General features: G+C 38.1%; 1 protein-coding gene across 8 annotated transcripts in view; it reads left to right on the top strand.

Moving 5' to 3' along the window:
- LOC108619999 (patj homolog) overlaps nucleotides 1-22,185 on the top strand; it is a 38,563-nt gene extending 16,378 nt beyond the window's left edge. For all 8 annotated transcript variants that reach the window (XM_089475694.1, XM_018016865.2, XM_018016849.2 and 5 more), the window contains one exon: nucleotides 20,535-22,185. The gene's annotated coding sequence lies outside the window, so the exon portion shown is untranslated. The remainder of the gene's footprint in view (nucleotides 1-20,534) is intronic.
- The last annotated feature ends 99 nt before the right edge of the window (nucleotides 22,186-22,284 follow it).

Genomic DNA, 22,284 nt, shown 5'->3' with positions numbered 1-22,284 from the left:
CGCCGATGTCGTTGGATTTAATAACATTTTAATTAAGGAAACATCCGATGCGCTTCATAAATCAACAAAATGCCCACATTGTTTACAGCAGCTGCCTGTCTGTGGCAAGTGGGCGTGGCATGGGAACGGGCGGTGCTCCTTTCCATTGTGTGCAAGCTTTGCATTTAAAATCAAATGCAATTTGTTGTCAAATTAATGTAAACATTCGCATAATTGACTGCCAGCCAATTTGGCAAGGGGAGTGCAGCGTGCGGGGGGCAACAGGGTCGGCTGAAGGAAGCTGAAAGCTGGCAAATTGCATAAAACATTTCAGCCACTAATAATGTGGACAGCATTGTGCTCCAACGGCCCCAAATGCAAATCCCATAATATAAATAACAAAAATAGCAACAACATAATCTAACCAAACTTAACTTTACGCTCACACTATGTGTGTGTGTGTGTGTGTGTGTTTGTGTGATTAATGCATTTAGCTTTTGCTGTGCAACATTTGGATTTTGCATTGCATTCCCCTGCTGGATTCTATTCGCATTTCATCAAATAATTATTACAATTAAACACAATTGTGCATTTGTGCCACAATCAAATCGATTTTATTGGCGGAAAATGAACAGATATTTCGTTTAATAAATACCAATTTATGCTGGGAATCTGACAGAGATCCTATTTAAATTATAATATTTACATGTATATAGTTTAAGGGTTTATTAAATGTTGAAACTTTGATTATTGAATGTGTCTCTCGATTCTCTTTCATTTATTATAGAAATTTGTATACTCGTTTATGTAGTGAATGTGTGTATATGTGTGTGTATATTGGCTTAGTGCAATATCTATTATGCTCTAAAATTTTATGTGCATATTTAAACTCGATTTTAGACTTTTCTTATAAGGCACTAGGATACTTTGTCTAACTAATAATTAACTGCAATTAATATATCAACTGACATATATCAAATGTATCCTATGCATATGATGTGATACTTGCGATAAAAACGTATATAAGTTAAGTACAAATAGATAAGAACTATATCGTCCGTAGTAATGCGAGTTAAATTGCTGCCACATTAGCTTATCTGTAGATCAATTAGATGTGATGTATAATGCTTATATGTAATACATATAATAACATAGATGATTGCTTCTATTTATGTCCATGACAGCTTAAACAAACCCTATAGCTTCTATAGAGAATATACCTCGCTTCGCAGCTGAATCACTGCTAGCCCTTTCTATAGCCTTATATATTTACATAGTCCGCCCATTGGCCGCGTGGCATGTACAAATATATCTAGTCACCAAAAATCCAATTTACACTTTACCAAACGGTGGGCACATTTCTGCGAAAATAAAAATTATAAAAAGGTTTCAGCAAGTAAACACAATTCGGCTTTATAGACATGCTTTGCATACAATAACCTGTGGCTGTTTAGTTGTTGTTGAGCGCCGCTCCCCCAATTCAATTTTCTGCTGTCATTGGGTGGGCCCTAAAATAGGGGAAGCAGCAATCGTAGAACTCTGCCACGAACAGGCGAAGGCAAAATAGCAGTTGATAATAAAGTTTGCTGATGATAAAACTGAGAGATTAATGAAAGAGCTGCACAGAAAATGATAAATCTGATTCCCAATCAACAAATGACTAAAATTTGCATTGCATTTGGAATATGACTCTTTATGGTATGCATTCTATCCATTGGATGCCCATCCAAGACGCCACTCAATCTCATTTCCTCTATAATATATTACTATATTTCTTTTCGCCTCTCCTCATGCCAGCTCAAACACTTCCACAATTGTAAACTTCCCCTTCCCTTGCTCATCTACGTCATATATGTATGTATATCATTAGAGTGCGCCGCATTTGTTGGTTTGGTGTCGTTGAAGCGTTATGGCAACCGCATTTGCAACGCCAGCTCGTTCGTTTTTTTTTTTTTTTTTTTTTTTTTTTGTGGCTCAACTTCAGCTATCACTCTGCCACATGGTGATTATACTTGCAACTGGTGTAAAAAGAATAATTACGCCAGAACAAAAACTCATTAAAAGCCATTGTGAGTAGTACTAGATGCCGCAAACACACACGCACACACACACACACACACATATGCATTCCCTAGTTGCTTTCTTAGAGCAGTTGCCATTGTGGCAAGCTACCAAGTGGGTCCTTACACACACACACACACACACACACACACACATACATGCACATAGACTGGGATATATGCAAATCTATCAACGTCTTTGTGCCTTACAGGCGCTCGGTCTACATAATGTTGAAATGGGAACGCTAGGAATACAAAACGTTTATTTAATGCAACAATTCTGTGGCAAGTGCAGCAGCAGCGGCAGCAGCAGCTGCTCGAAATGAAGAAGAAACACCAGAGCACAGCTCGCTGCACGTTTCGGATGTGTCTATGCATGTGTGTGTGTGCGTGTGCGTGTGTGTGTTTGGGTGTGTATTTAAAGAAGTGGCAGCGCTGGGTTGCATGCAACATTTTGTGTGTCTACAACATGATGTTGCCTTTTGGCCTGGCGTATCGACAACTTGTCCTCAGCTGCCACTTGAGGCACATTCGCTGCAACCGCAAGTGCCACGAAAATGAGCTTGTTATCTGCTTGTTATTTGCTCAGCTATATTTGGCAACCCCCTCCCTACAAACCCCTCCCTACACCACCCTCCCTACACCACCCTCCCTACGCCTCCCTTGACAGCCTTTAATTGAACTCTGATAAAAGAGGCGAAAATAAGTTCGATTCTCTCTGCGTCGCGACGCACCGCGTCGTGCATCGTCAGCAGCAAATATTGAGTGGCTTTTCCTGATTGTTATCTGTCCGCTGACACGCCCTGCGCCCTGTTAATAATATGCCCATGTCCGCGAGTTAAGATCGTTAAGACCCTGATTACGTCTGCGGCAAGTGACGGAGCCAGCGAGCGCTTTAAATATACATAAAATATTAAGAGCTGACGCACAGGAGACCCCGAAATAAGGACTGAAAAAAAAAAAAACAAAAAAACAAACAAACAGGCGCAGTCCTTGCTGTGACGCACTCGATATATATGTATATACATTACATGTGCCATAACTTTGCTCTAGCTCTGGCTAGAGGTGCGCACGTGACACGAAAGACGTGCTCGTGAGTGCTGCAAGTTTTATAAAGAAGCTTTTAACGTGTGTCAAGAGATAGGACGATCATCAATCATTAAAATTTTCGTATTGCTTAAATGTTTTTACCTTGAAGTAGTGTTGAAAAGGGTTTGAATATAGTAACACTCACAAATACTATTTGCTATAGTCTTAAAAACTTTAGTATTGCAATTAAAAGTAATATATTTCAATGCATAATAATAACTATTAAAACTACAATAACTATTAAAACTACTGTATAAAGTGACGACTGCACTATGCAACACTGTATGCCCAACAAGTATCTGTGCTTCACTATATACGAGTCAGGTCGTAACTAGTAATTCCTTTCAGTGTTGGTTAAGTGCTGAAGCACCTTAAGTGTTGGTAAGAATTTCTCTCAATTAACATCTGCCCTAGCATTTGGATAATATTAAAATCATTGATATAATATTTCTATGTTTACCAATGCTTCAGTGTGGCAAAACTGTTGCATTACCCAACACTGTATGCTCAAAAAGTACCTTTTTCTCCTGGCTTGCTCTAATCAACATTGATTTCATTTCAGTATTGGTTAAGACAAAAAGAAACACCCATCTCTAGCAAGCACTCAGCGCTCCCTAACCACAGGCTTGACTCATGATTTTGTCATTAAGTTTGTAAGCGACTCGGTTCGTCGTGCTATTAATATTTGAGGAGTTAAGTACGTGAACTGATTTACTTAATGCGCTTAAATTATAAACTATTTCATGCTCTCGTTGCTGCGTCTCTTAATAATTATGGTAAATAAAAGGCGTAGTGGCTCACCTTGGGCTCCGTCTCTGTGTTTGTTTCGGTTTCGGTTTTCTGGCTCTTGCTCTGGCATTGTTCTTATTGATTTTCTGTCAGTGAAAAACACTGGAAAATAAAGGGAAAACATATGTGTTCATATTTAATTATACCCATGCCACAATCACTGACGCAATTTTTGGTGCGTATGTGTGAGAGAGAGAGATGGAGGAATGGAGCCGGGAATAGGGACAGAGAGAGACGTTGACCATGTGTATATCCCTCAAGTAATAATCATAAAGTCACACAACTTTCGCAGCTTCATTGCAAGCTTGTAAATGCTTTATGGTCACTTCGGGTGCGGTTTTACGTGGCTTCCCATAGTAAGTAGTTCGTACTGCTATGGGCTGAGTTCATGTCTTTAAACTGTTTGGAGCGGAAGCAGACTGCATTTGAATCCGCTCCGTTTATGCGCCATTAATATTTTTAATTTGATGTCTTTCTTTGATTTTAACGCGCTGTCATTGCTTGGCAATTACTCAAACAGTTCTTTATTGCAAACGCTTTACGGCTTATGCCTGATAAACTTTATTGAAATAACACCATGACATTACCAAATTACCTTATAAAAGAAACTTTTACATATATTAACAGCTTTTTATGGCAACTTTTGATGATGCAAATGGGAATTAAGTGGATTGTGTGAGAGAGTAAGGAAGGAACAGTTACTTATGCATATGGAAGTTTACACAAACTTGATTAGTGTTAGTGGGCGATTATTAGATTTGAAAGGGCTTATCAGGGGTGTGAGGGAAGGTATATTAACGGAGGTAGAGACAGTAACCTTTTGAAAAGGTTCATAAAGAGATTTGAAACTATGTACTATACGATTTGGTAGTTGCGGTATATTTTAATACTAAATTTCTCGACTAAAATTTTTTAACAATTATTTGTTCTATGTTGACAGCATAAGGCTTAAATTTTATATTAATTTTATTATTTAGATATTTAGCAAGTTTAATATATAATAAGAAAAAATAAATATTATATTATTATATGGTGACAAAGTAAGCATGTTACAATTTTCGATAACTACATTTGTTACTGTTTAATTTATCGATAACATTTATATACTAAAATATTCAAATATTCAAAATGATATGTCATTTGAGATATGCCACATATAACTTTTGAGAAATGTAGAATACTTTACATAGAATCAAGCTTAGTTTCAATATGCAATCGACGTTAGGTTGGGCCTCACGTGGCAGCTTCATAGGTTATGCATAAGTAAATACTTAGCTCCACATATAGACAGAGATTGGTATAATGTGAAGAATATATAGCTGCCTTAGCAAATAATTTGCAGGATTCTACACTGGGTCTTAGCAGAGTCAAAGAAAATCGCTGGTAAAACCGGGTTTTATTCCCATTCGTATGTTATTTCTACAATGCATATTTACGACTTCAAAATAGCATTTAAATCGACCTATCTCACATTATAAATAGTGCCTAAGCTAAACTCGCTTCTATCTGGCACTGAGAGTTCATTAGACTTGCATGGAGACTCGCCTCAGCCACATTCACTAGTGAAATATTGATTACAACTATATATAGAGGATACACATATAAGCTCACTGTTATTTTAGGCGTTTTCTTGACAGCATTCCCCAAAACTCGCTGCAATAAATGTTTATAAATATTTATATCAGTTGCTATTTTTCGCCTAATGCCTGCATCAATAATTCAGCTGAGGCTGGCACGAAACGGAATTTAAATTGAAATTGAAATTGATTTTTGTATATTTAGTGCAGTTGAAAGACTTTGAAGGTGTCCAGGACACACACACACATTTACACAGGCACACGCACACATGGTCATCAAATATGCATACGCACGCAGTGAACTCAATGGCCCTTAATTTTAAGTGTTCAGGATTAAGGAAATCCGGACAGAGGGAACTATTAGCAACAAATGGATCCATTCGATTTCGGTAGCTACCGCAGCCAGTTAATTGCTGATCAAATCCTTGGCCAGTTTTGCAGGCAGTTTTTGTTTGCATTGGCAAAATGTTTTCAGCCACCGTAATAGCCAGATAGCTTGTGCACACGCACACATGTACGCATCGAGTGCACATTGTGCATGCACAGATTACCGCACAAATGCAGCTGCTTCCCTTTGGCACTCTTCGTGCTCGGTTTTTGGGCTGTTTTCGCTAGAGCAGCAAAAACTGATGGATGGCTAAGAGCAACTTGTAAAGTGCAATGGGATTTGAATCTATGAGGCAAGCTAAAAGAAAAAACAACAGAAAACTGCTGCGAACATTGCGACTGACACATACTCTGTAAAACTTTATGAAAGTAGTCTCTATTTAAATGAACTATCATAAGTTTAGTTTAATGATTTTTTTTTATTAATAATATTGTATTTGATTGCTATATATAATATATCTAAGCTTTCTATTTTCCTCTTAGGTATTGAAAAATTTTAAATGTAGTTCTAGCTTCCTCTCAGAGGAACTCAAAACTCTTGCTGCTAAGCAGCCTAAAACTGAGTTGACTCTTAACCCAATTATAATCTATAAAGAAAGTTGCATAGAACCTTGATTAGCCAAAGAACTGCTCCACCTAAAAGATGCCGCATAGGAGCCATAGGGAAACCAAAAATGTTATCTTACATTAATTCACATCTGACTCTGACCTTAGTCAACTTTACTTTCACTTTTCTTTTCTGTTCTATCTTTCACTTTTCTTTGCAATTGATTTGACATGCCAATTTGAGTTGGCTAAGCTTGATGCGCAATCAACTTAGTTAACTCAATATATGCGTTATGCATAAGCCCTATAGGGTAACGAATAATGGATGGAATCAGGCATCTCTTTCAGTTACGCTCAGTGTGTGTGGACTTGTGCCACCCACTGTGCGACGTTTTCACATTTATTGTTCGTAATGTTATTTCATGGCAGTCAGTGTTGTTGTAGCAGTAGTAGTCGTAGCAGTTGTTGTTGTTGTTGTTGTTGTTTGCTATCAACGCGAAAAAACATGCATGTATATTGAATGAAGATGTATGTGATTGCAAATATGAGAATACTGCTATATATACGCGTGTGTGTGTATGTGTGCGTGTGTGTGTGTGTGAATGTTAGTACTCATGTATTTATATGCATAAATTACGTATACGCCACGGCAAGTTCGATCAAAGCGGGCGCTCGCGTACAATCACTTGAGAATCGCAGCCGCAGATGTCGCCCGCTTCAGCATCCCACTCCCCTCTCTCACTCTCTTGCTTTCGCTCTGCTCCCATCTATCTGGCTATCTCCCTCTGCTGCGTGCACTCTGTCATACATGTATTTATATGCAATTCTTCTTCTTCTTCATCTTTTATGTATATGCGTTGTCGTCACCGGCTTTCATATCCTTTCGAGTGTGTGCATATACTTATTTGATGTGCTGTCAGCCAGCCGTTTGCATATGTAAGTCGCTGTAATGATATTTGTTTGTTTGTTAGTTTGCGTGTGCGTTGAAAGCATTGAAATGTCGCCCCACACCACCCATGCCACCCAAACCACCTACATCACTCGCACCACTTCAGCCATCCATACAAATACACATGTACCTTGTGCACTTTTCTAATGGCAGCACAGCGCCTCCTGCTGGCCCGGCCTGGGAGACAGGCAAGACGAACGCATTACAACTCGCTTACAATTCGTAGCACGATTCAATTACCACGTGACTGGCCATAAGGCTGCTTTGAGCTACACATTTGCATACTTTGGGCCCCACGCCCCCAGAACTCCCCCAAAGGCATTTCTCAGTGCCCGCTGCACTTTAGCCATAGGCCATAGACAGCAAACGTTTTTAAGTGCACATTCTGGCAGCAGCAGCTGCCTAGATCATTATTCCAATACGTATATACATATACATATATACATATATACATATATACATATATACATATATACATATATACATATATACATATATACATATATACATATATATAGTCTATAGAGCGCATTAAGCCTTTGTTTATTAATGCATTTTTAGTTGGAAAACTAATTTTACTTCAAGTCACGTCGCTCTAGATTTTGCTTTTAATGTGCCTAAGCTAAAGCTCTCAAATAATTGAGTTCAATCGATACTGGAATAGAACTTGTGTATAATATTATATTATGTGCATTCATTTTATATAGTTATAATAATATATTTTGACCAGACTTCATGTAAAAATAAACCCATTATAATTTGTAAGCTCTTAAATTGGGTCTATAATTTAATAACACAGTAGAATTTCGATAATTCGAAATGGCAAGGGTATCAGTTTTTTTCGATTTACACAGAAATTAAAAAAAATCGAAAATTTATTTAGAACGAATTTCTTTCAAGGGGATAGAAATTTTTTCGATTTATCGCGATTTACGATTTATCGAGACTCGACAGAATATATTTTATACTATTTTTATTTATCATATCAGCATATCTATTAGATATAGCAGCTAAGTGCCTTATCGATTTTTAGCTACAAAAGAGAAGAATTTGATACAACTGAACGATAATAAATTGCTTAATCTAGCGATTAATTATTCGTAACAATTCCATATAAACACAATACAAATATTGACTCTCCTAGATAGTCATTAATTGTGTATCGATAATTAAACACAATTTGCTCGTTTTATAGATAAGACACAAATCGCCTAAGAAATCCAATTACGCATAATTGAATAATACTTATTTATTTATCGATAGCTTCCATCCAATTACAACTTAAACAATTAAAATTATTCTGCTAGTCCATTGCCTATCGAAAATTCTACAGTTCTAGTCTACAGATTCAATATGTAAGGTAGGCTTCCACTTATTGAGCGACAAAAAAAATGATATCAATTTGATTACAAATTTGTTAGAGGGCTAACTGTCGCCTATGCCACTTGAGGGGCACAAGGGGCACAAAGCCAGCTCCCATTTGTGCTGTGCAAATGCAGAGCTACCCCAGCCTCGACCTCAAGATACACATAACTAGGCGGTGTATGTAAGCCGGGTACATGTGAATGCACATCTGATATGTTCGGCTTGATTGATGATGATATTGGGCCTACGGTTAGGTGAGACTGAGACTGTCGCACAGGGAGCCACAACTCGTACATTATCAGCCAGCCGAGCCGGGCCACGAGCCGAGCCGCCGTCCCGGAGTAGGTAGCTCTGGCTTCTGTATGCGGAAATGGGTTTCGGTTGCGCCTCGCTTGCCGTGCACATTATCCTGCCTCTTGTGCCTGTCATCCTTAAAACCAGACAAATTCTATTATTTGTTGCCACTCAGTGTCTGTATAGGTGTATGTAAGTGTGTGAGTGTGAGCGTGTGTATTTGGAGAACACAAAGCGCCGCATGCAAACAGACACTCAGCCAATATGATTCGCTTCATATAACACACTAAATCAGCGCCAAGGCTAGGAGAATATGTTTTGTGTGTGTGTGTGATATATGTGTGGTGTGTGTGTGTTTGTGTGTGTTTGTGATGTGTTTGGTGTGCTAAGAACTTTTTTCGGTTTGTTTGCTTGTTTTGCGTTTTAAAGGATTTCCATTGCATGATTTGCCAAAACAAGTAACAATTGCCATTAACCACACAGCCACAATGACACTGTCAACAATCCGTGATGATGCTTTGTTCAGTTGGCTTTTTATTATACCCTGTGGCCATAAACCACCCAACAGCGGGTATCATAAAACATGGTGTAATGAGAAACCAGCAGGGATGAAAAACAGCAACAGCTTACTTACTACTACTAGTACTCCGATTTCCACTTAACTTCTACTTCTACTTCTACTTCTACTTCTACTTCTACTTCTACTTCTACTTCTACTTCTACTTCTACTTCTACTTCTACTTCTACTTCTACTTCTACTTCTACTTCTACTTCTACTTCTACTTCTACTTCTACTTCTACTTCTACTTCTACTTCTACTTCTACTTCTACTTCTACTTCTACTTCTACTTCTACTTCTACTTCTACTTCTACTTCTACTTCTACTTCTACTTCTACTTCTACTTCTACTTCTACTTCTACTTCTACTTCTACTTCTACTTCTACTTCTACTTCTACTTCTACTTCTACTTCTACTTCTACTGCAGTAGACTCTTATACAATCTCTACAAGGTAACACCTGATCATGCATACCCTATATATATTGCTCTCTTCTTTTTTTCAATCTACAAATTGGAATTGATTTTACGCAAATTAAATTCATGTGAGCCTCGTTAAATTGCCTTGCTGTCATTGTCAATTGTTGTTGCTGCCGCTTGTTGTATTTTTTTCACTCTCTCTCGCTTGTTCTCTTTCTCTCTCTCTCGCTCTCACTTACTGTATGCTTGCACGCCTCGTTGAGCATTTAATGCTACACTCAAATCATCTAACTAAGCATTTTAGCAGAAAGCCAAACTCGTGCCGTCGGGCCGTCCAGAGCTTTGGCAAGAGCTCTGTTTGCACTTAATTTTCATATTTAAGTTCATTTATTATGCGGCTTTCATTAATTATAAAGTTAACTTAAAGCGAAAGTCAAATTCAATATTTCAATTTATTGTTGACATTCGCCTGCGGCCAGCGAGACGAGGCGGGGCGAGGCAGCGCGAGGTCATGTTAAAGTCAGCAGCTAACACGTATGCGGGTCAAAGTTGACTTTTACGACAATTAGCCGCAGGTGGCTGCTGGCACGTGGCAGATGCCAGGTGGCAGGTGGCAGGCAGGTGGTAGATGCCAGGTAACAATTAAACGACACTTGACAATTTCAGTGCCCTGGGCCACAGCCAATCAAAAATTAACACTCAGCCGTTTTGACTGATCAGCAAATGCCGTAGTATATACATAAAGAGAGTAAAAATAAATAAAAACAAATAAAAATGCATCCGGCTTACGGACATAAGCCAGTCAGATGCTCAGTTGGAGATGTAAAGAATGGGTCAGCGGTCCTGTTTTTCCCTGTTGGTGATTGCGACAGCAGCTGCTGCTGCATTGGCTCTAAAGTACACACACACACACACACAGCCAGATACACACATACACAAAGGCGAATGGCAAACGAACTGCCAAAATGTTGAAAAATGTAGCATACTTTTCAGCGTCGGCCAAGGCGAAAACATTAAAACAATTTTGTCGCCCCGCCGCTGCTTAAATTATGCAACATGCTTTTAAGAGCTTTAAAGCAGGGCATCAGCGAAATTGGGAAAGAGGGAAAATACGACACAGATTGCAAAAATATGCGCCCAGCAAACAATAAAAAAAAAAGATTGGACCGAGACCGAGCGAGCGAGAGAGAGAGAGAGAGGCATTTGAGAAGGCAAAACTTTGGCTCCATAAATTCAGTCGTGTAATTCTTATTTTTTTTTTTTTTTTATTTGTTGGCAAGCCTTTCGACAGGGTGGACACCAGCTACATCAACACACCATTTATGAACAAACACACACAGACACACACTTATATACATTTTGTATTTAGGTGTGTTGGTTTGGCTGTCAATTTTAATGGCTGGCCATGAAATTGAAATGCAAGCTATGAAAAATGCAAGCATTTCAACATGATGGACACTGTGGAGCGGCTTTAATTTATGGCCAAGGCAATGCCACAATGAATGCCTTGACAAGAGAGACACGAAAACAACAACACCAACAACAATTGCAGCGCTCAAGGCTAAAGGCACAGAGCCGTCGCGCCGCTCGATTCGAAAGGTATTTTAGAAAATCGAAACCTTTGAAATGTATTTTTGGGATTTGAGCACTTCGAATTGTAATCAAAATGTCATTAAGTAACCTTTCGTACGTTTTTCACTGTTACTACCACAGGCCACAGCCATGCGGCTGCACGGCCGTATTCTGGCATTTCGGTTTGTCTGCCTGCTTTAATTATTAAACTCTTGCAGCTCGCTCACTCTTACTCTCTTATTCTCTTACTCTGCTATCGCTCCGCTTTGTCCGTTCTGTAGGGCTGTTTGCCTTTGGTATTGACATACTACATTGTACAAAGTGAGTGACAAGTCACCCGAGTCACCCCCACCCCCGTCTCTGGGTGGGAGTTAAGAGTACTAATTGCAATTTAATGATTTCCCAACATACACAGTCGATAAAGCTGCTGAACAAATAGCTGCTTAGCTATCGCTCTCTCTCTCTCTCTCTCCCTCTCTCTTCCTAAAGCTTTGTTCTGTTAGCTGATTGATTGAGCGATTGGCGGACTGAAGTTTGTGGTATACAGCGCAGACAGCTATAATTATTTTATCGTCCTTTATTATTTGCTTGTAATTGTGGAAAATTGTTGTGAAAATATTGTAAAAGAGGCGGGCTTTAACTGAAATTATTTCCATAGCAAATTCCACAAATGTGAGATAGAAAAATTCCAAATTTCCCAACTATTAAATTCATATTCCATTCAAACAATCAATCGAAGCGAATTCTGCTAGCAGCTGCTAAAATTTTTGCCCTTGGCGAAAATAACACAAAATTTAGCAAAATAAAAACAATACATTTTTACAACAATATTAATAAAACGCTAACGCCAACGGAAAAGCGAAATAAAAAAAAAAGAAAACAGTAATAATAAATGTAAAAATAAATTTGCATAAAATTTGCGCGATTTGAAAGTTTTTAGTTGGGCAATAAAATCAATATAAATTTATATGTAAAAAATAAATATACGTATACATGTACATACATATATATACATATATACAGTTATGCAGATGGCTGAAACTTTTCGAGTGGATGATGTACATGAAATAAATTTGTTGTGCAACAAATGATATTTGCATAAATTCCAGGTAATAACAAAATTGATTGCGCCAACAATTATTTGAAGATTGTGCAATCAATTTCGGTGCGCACGGGTCGTATACATAATAAGCACATTGCTTATACGCCAAGTTGTGCGGAATGAATCGGCTTTGGCTCTGGCAGCACAGTGGCAGCCCAGTGGCAGCCCAGTGGCAGCATTAGCCGGCTTTCCGATGGCTTAACTCAATTTGAACGCTTTGATAAGCTGAAATTTGTTTACGAAATCAGCATAAAAAGGATACAAATGAAATGTATCTATGTCAATGCCTGCCATTCGTTTTGATAAACTCCATAAAAGTATCCAAGGACAGTAACGAGTATTTTAAGGCCATTAAAGACAGGTCGGCCGACTGGCCGACTGCCCGACTGCCCGCCTGTCAACCAAATGGGCCAAACCGAATCCTTTTTCAACAAACAGCCCGGGGGACCAGGCGCAGATTGAAGCGCAAACATGAGCGAAGGCGGCGCCAAACATCTAACAAACGACATTTCCAGATAAGACCCAAGTATTTCGTAGCCTCACTCACTTCTCGCTTCTCTCTTTCCTCTCTCTGCCTATCTGTTTTTCTTTTCGGCACACTTTTTTTGCGTTTTTCCTGCCATTGGCCTTTTAATAAAAGTTGCGGCTGCAATAAAAACGCACCAATGCGGGCACAATGCCCATGGCCATGTCCTGCGTCCTGTGGCTCGATTGCGGCTGCCTGCTGGAAATCGAAAATCTGTTGCTATGCCTGGACGTCGTCTCTGGCGCTTCTTATCTGTAGGCGCACAAGCTGTGGCCAGGCGTTCGTGCTCGTCCTTTTTTATTTATTTTTTTTTTTTTTTCGGCGACTTCGACTTTTGGCTGCGTTTTGCAAATGGAATTATTTCATTTTTATGAGAAATTCGCACAGCACGTGTCGTAAGACAATAAAATCCAACGAGTGAGCCGTCTACATGTCACTTGCTTGCGCTATGCCTCCTGCTATGCCAGCTAGCTGCCAATACACACATCCTTCACCCTTGTTAGGCACGGGACATACGTGCAAATAAATCATTTTATTGCAATACAATTTTCCGACACCCACAATCCACTGTCATGACAATGGCCAAACGGATTCCTGCCATACGCTCGCTGATGCCTGTCACTCAATTCTCCACGAGTGTGAGAGTGTGAGAGTGTGTGAGTGTGTGTCCAGGTGTGCAGGTGTGCGAGTGTGCCAAAGCATTTTATGCGACCATTGGGATAGCATGCTGGAACGACAGCTCCACACTGATGTAATATTAATAAGAGTGACTCTGCCAATATGACTGCGCGCCCGGATGTTGTGCAGCAAACCCGGCAAAGTCGTTCGCCATGCATCGTGCTCCAAGCCAAAGCTCACTGAAGCTAATAGAAGGTAAGGGTATATAAGGAATTGGTATACCTACGTTACAGGCTGGGAATTGTTCGCTTAGTCTGCATCTTGTTCAAAATAACCTTCTTTTTCCTTCCATGATACTTATCGATAACTCTTTTAGCTTATTATCAAAGGAGCATTAATTGAGTTTAAAAAAAATATATATATCGATAGATTTTCCCAATACTAATAATTTTGATAACCATAAATATTGTCCTTTGGTTATTGTATATGTTGTTATTCATTACAATAGCTCAAATAAATATAGTCACTAAACATATGTATATTACAATATTCCTTTATTATCCTGTAGATATTTGGTTAACTTTTCCGATAATTGAACAGCTTGATCGATAGCTGCAGTTTTCTTTCGCAATACCACTTTATATTGTATATTCATATATTATAGTATATGTAAAGGAATGTACTTCTTATATAGATAGATTTATTTATAGGTAACTCCGCTCACTTTACCGATAGCAATACGCCGTATATATGTACGAAGTATACGTTTGGAAAAAACAAAAGCTTGATGTTGCATAATTGACCAATTTGTAATATCGCTTAGTTTTAGCACAGATTTCGATAGTTTTTTCACAGCCCAGAGGAGGGAAAGTTTAAAATATTCATTGTTCAACTATAGCACGGCTGCAGTAAACAGGGTATTCCCGCATCACACACACTCTGCTAGGCAGCCATAGATTCCCTTTTTTATATCGTCCAGCTCAATCTCAGCCAGCTCAGCCCGTCTGTTCGTCTGCATCGACTGTTCCATTCGATTGGTATTTGCTGCCGGCGCCGGAAACAACGAGCAGCACTCAGCGGCAACTGGCATGAGTCGGCGGCAGCTGGCACCGGATGTGCGGCTTTGATGTATTCGTTATTGGGAACTCGGGTTAAAGCTTTAGCTGAAAAGTCAGCCTTGGGTCCAGGGCACGGGTCTGGGCTCGAACTCGGATCCGGGCGAACCTTAAGTCAGATTCGCGGAACGCACGCTCCAATTAATACTTTTATGGAGCACGCGTTGCCTGCTCGGAAATTTAATTTAATTATTAATTAAGAGTGGTTTGCACTGCGGCCAGTCGGGCAGTCGGGCAGCTATTATGCTTATTAAACCAAGCGCACATCCAATTAACTTTCACACACACTCACACAGACAGTCGCATACTTTTACATACTTATCTGAAGTTAATTTCGGGCCCATGCTGCGCTATTTGACTTGGCCTACTCAGGTTGCCATTATTTGCACAGAGGGCAGCTTAATTGCGTTTGAATTGCAAACAAAGCAGCTGAAACAACAATGCAGCCACAGCAAACGCAGAAGCATCGCGGTGGCCAAGTGAGGCAGGTGTGCGGTGGGTTGGGCTGAGGTGCGGGTCGCTGGCCCAAGATCAAAGTCAACGTGTCGTGTTCTGTCGCCTTGCAGCCAAAAGTTTTGTGGCCCCATTTCCTTAACGGTTGCACTGCACGAAACTTTGTCCTTTTACCTGCCGCTGCTGCTGCTGCCAGCACCTGGCTAGTTTTCTCCTCAACTAAAACTAAGCAACCCCTTCCCCAGCCACCCATTCTCTCCACTCTTTGGGCCTCTTTCACTTCCGCACCTTAAAATATTCATAATGAAAGTTATTGTTTGCCACTTTGCGAGCACGTATGCAGCTGTGTGTGTGTGTGTGTGTGTGTGATTGGGCTGCTGCCACGCCCACCTACACACAGCTTGCTGAAAGTGTGCACATTGTGCTCAGTGGACGGTTTTGATTGTTTTGCGGCCAGGCCACGTTGTCAAGTTCTCTAGCGCTGGGCCGCCGTGTTTGCTCAATTCGAAAGTTCGAACTTCGATTGGAGCTCAAAAGGCCAAACGAAATTTAATTGAAACAATATCCGAAAGAAAAAGAAACTGAATTCAATTGTATAGTTCGCTAACTCAACTATATAGTAGTAGCTGGTATCAACTGAAAAGTTCCACAAAGAGGATTTAGCAGAGAAAACAAATCGAAACGAATTGAATCTGAGAATAAATGTTTTTTATTTGTATACGCAAGTCTGATATATTTGTATTTCCAGTATTAGGTATACTTACGTGTTTAAGGGGACTAACCGATTTTAGATCTACGATTTTAGAGCTAGAAGTTTAAAAATTGGACACAACAACAACAACAAAATCGTATAATCCAAATTTGTTGCCGTTGGGTTCCTGAATAAATAAATATATTTCGAGTGCTGTAGATTGTATTAAAGCTTTTCGACATATCTTTATTTTTTTCTGCAAAGATTTGTCATTAATATTTTGAAGATTAAATGATAATTTGTATCTATATATAAAAAATATATATATTATATATATATATATATAAGAAAAACAAATTCCATATGTAGAAAATTATATTAAATTTATTATTTATGCCTAACAAAATTCAATTTTAGAGAAAAAGAGGAAAAATTTTAGGTATTACTTATGAAAATATGAAATTACTATTCAAGTTTGAGCTCTATGGAAATCTGAGGGAAGCTTAGTTTCATTTGATAATGGAGTTTGAAAAGGCCTAAAATATAATAACAGTTCAATTAAAATTGATGTTTGCAATTGTTTTGATTAGAAGATTTACATTATTTGTTATATTTATATTGTTAAATTATTGCCCAATAAACTGAATTTAACATAAATCTCAATAAAAAGATAAGAAATCTTGCATAAATATAATGTATATTTTCAATACTTAAACACATTCATATGTGTATAATAAAATTCATTCGACTGAAAATGAAAATAAATTTTCCAAAACATCCGGCAGTCTACTTGGTCTCCTTGGCGCACCTGCTAAGGGCATGTCAAATAGACTTGTTCGCAACATATTTTACTTTGGCCGTCTTTTTCTTTGTCTTTGACAAATTACCCGGGCGAACACCTCAAGAAGCCGTCGCCCTTTGCCGTCTTTCGCGTGGCTTTACGGCCCGTTTATGGTTCACTGGTGTATATGGCATAAAGCCGGTGCTATTAAATATAATTGCCAGCAATTTTTACAATCTACTTAGGAAATCATTTTTAATGTGCTTTCAAAAGCTAGCCCAGCCCTCGGCCCTGCGGCCCCCCTTGACTGACTGACATGCTAATTGAGGACTGTGTGAAAAAAGCAGAGAAAAACGTAAAGAACAAAAACTGTGTCCCAAGCACAAAACAATAGAGCTTAGAAATTTAAATTAACATTTTGAGTGAATCTAATAAAAGGAAAACGGAAAAGAGTCTGCAATAAAAAAAAAAAAAAAAAAAAGCGAAAAAGAAAAAGTGGCCAGCAAAGCAAAACAGTTAAATTGTTTTTGACCAGGACGATGGAATGCGCTGGCTGCCACAATTGCCGCAGCCAGGTGGCAGCAGGTGAGACTGGGCGCTAGATTTTTATGCATACCCAACATTGTTGCGGCCTGGCTCTGGTTTACAGTTGCCTCGACATTTCTCTCGCTGCTGCTGCCTTTGTTTATGCGGTCAAATTTAAAATGCCAACAGCAGCAGCAGCAGCAGCAACTGTATGTATATAGAGAAGTGTGTATGTGTGTGTGTGTATATATGTATTTACATATTTTAATGCGCTCGTGGGCAGCATTCGATGCCTTTATTTTGTATTCCGGACCTGGTCAAAGGGCTGCGACTGCGACTGACTTGAGGCTGTCCCAAAAAGAAAGCCAAACAGCAAAAGCAACAGCAACAGTAAAAGCAACAGCAACAGCAACAGCTACAACAAAAGCAGCACATAAACCAAGGCAGGCAAAAGGCACATCCACACTCTCTCACACACATACACACACACAGTGGAGCTGCGAGCACATGCATACATACATAAATTTTCACACTCGCTCGACGAGGGGCCCGCAAAAGTTGAGGGACAAATGCAAATACACAAACAATGGCAGCGAGGGGCTACTAAGCCAAACTAAGAAGGTTTCGGTAAACAAACAGACACACACACACACACGTGTACACATAGACAACATCAGCCACAGCAGCAGCAGCAGCAGCAGCGCAGGCGTTGTTATTGTTGTTGCCACCAGTTGGGCACATTCATAGTTAAAATTTGGAGAGACAGCGTCGAGAGATTTGGCAAACAGCCGTGGCGAACCCAAACCACCCTAAACCAGCCCAAGCCTAACCCAATCTCTCCTCTCTCTCTATGTGTGTTTCTCCATTTCGCAGCTCCTTGCTCTGCCCTCTCTCTTGCTCGGTCGCGTTAATCATGGTTCCTACAATCGTCAAACAAGCAAAACAACTGTGCAACAACAACAGCAACAATGCAGAGTAAGCACGTGCCAAAATGGACATCACACACACACACATACACACATTCGCACACACACCCACATACTCTGTCTGAAATTGTGTATATACCATGCGCCGTTGTTCGCATTTGTTGGCTGTCAGTATTTAACATTAACTCGCACAGATTCATCTCCCCCTAGTCGCATTGGCAACTGTTGAGTATATATTCTAGAGCCAGTTGCTCGCAGTGCTGCTGCGAACCTCAAATATTTAACTGTAATTTCATTTAATTCAAATCAAGTTTTATTTACAAAAGTTTGCGCCCAACTACAACTTTCTGCATTTGTGCTCAACTGGACATTTCGCAGTTTATTTGTTTTTCGAAATTACATTTTCGTTGGAACGAGGCAGAGCAGCAAAGGCATTGCTTAATGAGGCCTTATCTTGGAAGTTACTGGGCTACTTTTTGATATGTACAAAAACAGATTTAAATGCATAAAGCAAAGTCCGCAACAGAGTTTCAAGTAATTTGTGCCTTATTTCTATATTTGATAAGGCTTTAAGCTTCGCTTTAAGCAAATATAAAAAATATGCTGAAATTTAAGATTTTTATGTGCTTTCTGTATATGGTAGAATATCGTAAAAATCAACGCAAATTGTCACGAGGTTGTCCTTGTTTGGAAATACATTTTGCAGCTCTCTTAAAAAATACCAAAAAAAAAAAGTATTAAAAGTGCAATTATGATTTGCATGCTTGTGCTAAAAAATGCCAAACATATTCAATTACAACTCCTCTCATATTGTGTGTAAAAGCGCACTATAAATAGTAGTCGAGTATCTACTTTGATTAAGATTCAAAGTTTTTCATTTTCTTTTTCAATTTTCCATATATACATACATACATATATACCTATTTCATCAGCCAATACATTTTCGCATATATATGGAACTGCCAATTGCTTTATCTTGTTTATTTTTGTAGATTTTAAATATTCAAGAGAAATATTTAATACACAATGGCTGCAGTTTTGCTATAGAGCTCTCTCTGTGTTATGCATACCCTGATGATAGCTTACAAAATGATGAACTCTGCACAGCAATTTGTCCGAGCCGAGAGCAAAGCATCTGAGTTTATGTATGGAGGAGCATGTAGTATATTAAAATCGATTGATTCTTTGATGGTTATTGCCAGCAAGGATAGGGCCCTATATACAGGCACATTGTGAATAAATGGCCCTCGTTAAGGTAATAACAAATAACTGTATGGCACCCATTATGCCTACATAATGAAAGGGCATAACGGCAATGAAGTGGACGGAGAGAACGGAAAGCAGTAGGGAGGGAGAGATATGGACTCTGGTCAGAGAGGCTGCAACATAAAGTTAATAGTCAAAAAAATAATATAAAATATCTACAGGCATTTATTTTAACTTATGATTATAGGAGCTAATTACCAGCTCAAGCAGCCCAATTAATAATGTAATCAAATTTTATGTTAGGAGACGACTTAAGTCCTGACTTAAGAGTGTTTGTAGTGATATATTTGTGTGTATACATATATGTACAGATATATGCATATGTGTGTGTTATTGAAGTTTATTATAGTGATAGCATATTTTCCTATGTAAATGCATTTGCATTATTGACGATACTCGTTCACCTAATAAAATGGGTATACTAGTTTTTTAAAATGTAATGAACTTAATAACTTTGATGAATATAACCAGCACATACTCAAAATTATATATTTTTAAAGAATATTTCCGGCCATTTTTCCCTTATTTTTCTTCATATTAAGCGAGTATTTTTCAGTCAGCTATACCCTACCGCAGCATTGTTCATATTTGTTTACATTGAGGTTTTTATTTGTCATTTAATTCAATAAGCAACAACCACCACTAATTGCATATATAAATAAAGCATTTATGCAATCTATGCAATTTACCAACTTTTTCCATGAATGTTTTAATATGTATGTTCAAAAAATGTTTATTTATCAAAACGAAAAAGGGAAGATGAAATCAAATCCAACCAGACAATCTGCAGCGCAATGTTTGACAGTCACTCGTTCGTGCTGTTGAATGATTTATAAGTGCACACACAATTGGAAAGCCGCTAATCGAATTTTCATATCTATATAGCTCTATCTATATATATTTCCACATATATGTATTAATTTCTATCTCGGTCTATATATTTGCAGATTATATTTTTACCCTCATATTGGCCAGTTAAATGTGATGCAGCCAAAGCCCAAATAAAACCCCGAAAAAAACCCAAAACCAGCTGCAGTATAAATCAGCGGAACTGAGCATGCGACAATTTGTACATAGATGACCCATGACCCATGGCATATATTGTGCGAATACATATGAATAGTATCTAGTTATATACAAACAAACACAGAGAGAGACCCACATAACGTAGCTATAACTAATTGGTTCGACGGCGCTGACGTGTTATTGATCCACAGCCAACGTGGTATAAATAAATAACTAGATAGTTCTGCATGGGAAATTTTGAGATTTCAGCAACAAGAACAACACCAGCAACAAAATTGGGAATAAAATATTTATCACAAATTGTAATAATCCATCAATTTATAATAACAAATTTTTGTCGGCTGTCGAAGGACACAAAACACCCACATCTAGTCAAAGAAAATTTAAATATCATAAAAGGAGTAAAAAGTAACAAAGATATACATATATATTGCAGAACAATTTTCAAAAGTAGGTTCCGATTTGTACCAATTGTAAATAGTTAAGAACTCGTTTTTTTATTGTACTCAAATTTCTTAATTTGATACCTAGTTGAGTGTAGTTTAGTTTAAGGAGGTCTAGGATTCATTGCCTTCGAGGGAAAGCCCGTAGAATCTAAGTAGCAATCATAAAAAAAAAATAAAAAAAAATTTCAAAATTAAAAAATAATAAAAATAAAAAATAAAATAAAATTGTAAATCGTTTGGATGTATCCAATCGATATTAGTAAAAATTCTATGCTTATGGTAAATGATATAACAAATATATATATATACAATGGACGACCAAACAAAAGTTTAACTTTAAATTTAGCAACTCCAAAGATCAACTAAATTAAAGCCAACTGAAAGGATATAAATTGAGGCACAACTCTGAGATAGTTAAGATATTTTGAGTCTAGAATTCATAGAGCTCAATCTGTAGTCAAGATTTCGAAATGCCTAAGCTTTAGCTCCTCCAAATATATAAAAAATTAAAGTTTATGAATTAAATATAAAAGGAAGGAAGATAAAATTAACAGAAGGCTTGTTAGTGATATTAATTTTAAAAGAAACTTTAAACTAAAATCAATTAATGGATCTTTAGCAATGTGTATAATGCAATATTTTAATTTGCTGACAAATACTTGAAGAAGATAAAGAAAACATTAATAGTTATACAAGGGCTGGCTACACAAACATCTTGAGAAGCAAACTGGAATATTTACTTTAATACGCCCTAGGTAGCTCTATAAGTATTAGACTCCTATGTAAATTCGGCAGTTAACGTTTTTCTGTTAGTTAACGTTTAGCTAATTATGTTAAGCTTGAAACTGTTTGTAAATAGTAGTGGAAGGAAGAGAGAGACACTCAGCATTTGAAATAGAGATTAAATCACTTAAGAACTTCTCGTATATCAACTAAACTCAAATTTAAACAACATTATACACAGGCAGCACATTAACAATAAGAAACACTAAGCAACGCATATGTAAACAAGTTCCAAGCAAGTCTTACAAATATTCACACTCACGCATACACACTCAGACACACTCACATACACACACATGCACATTAATACAGTATATTCGAATGAAAAAAAAAAAAACAACAATTTAGCAATTATCATTAAATATTTACGAACTGTCTGAGCAAAAGCAAACTAACTAAAGCGAATGACTAAGCTAAAGTGAAAGCAAAACTAAACGAAAAC

This window comes from Drosophila arizonae, chromosome 2, assembly GCF_054131065.1.
Source record: "Drosophila arizonae isolate 15081-1271.41 chromosome 2, UAZ_ARI_1.0, whole genome shotgun sequence".
Taxonomy (NCBI): domain Eukaryota; kingdom Metazoa; phylum Arthropoda; class Insecta; order Diptera; family Drosophilidae; genus Drosophila; species Drosophila arizonae.
Note: the sequence above shows the minus strand (reverse complement) of the source record. Positions and strands in the feature narration are given on the sequence as shown.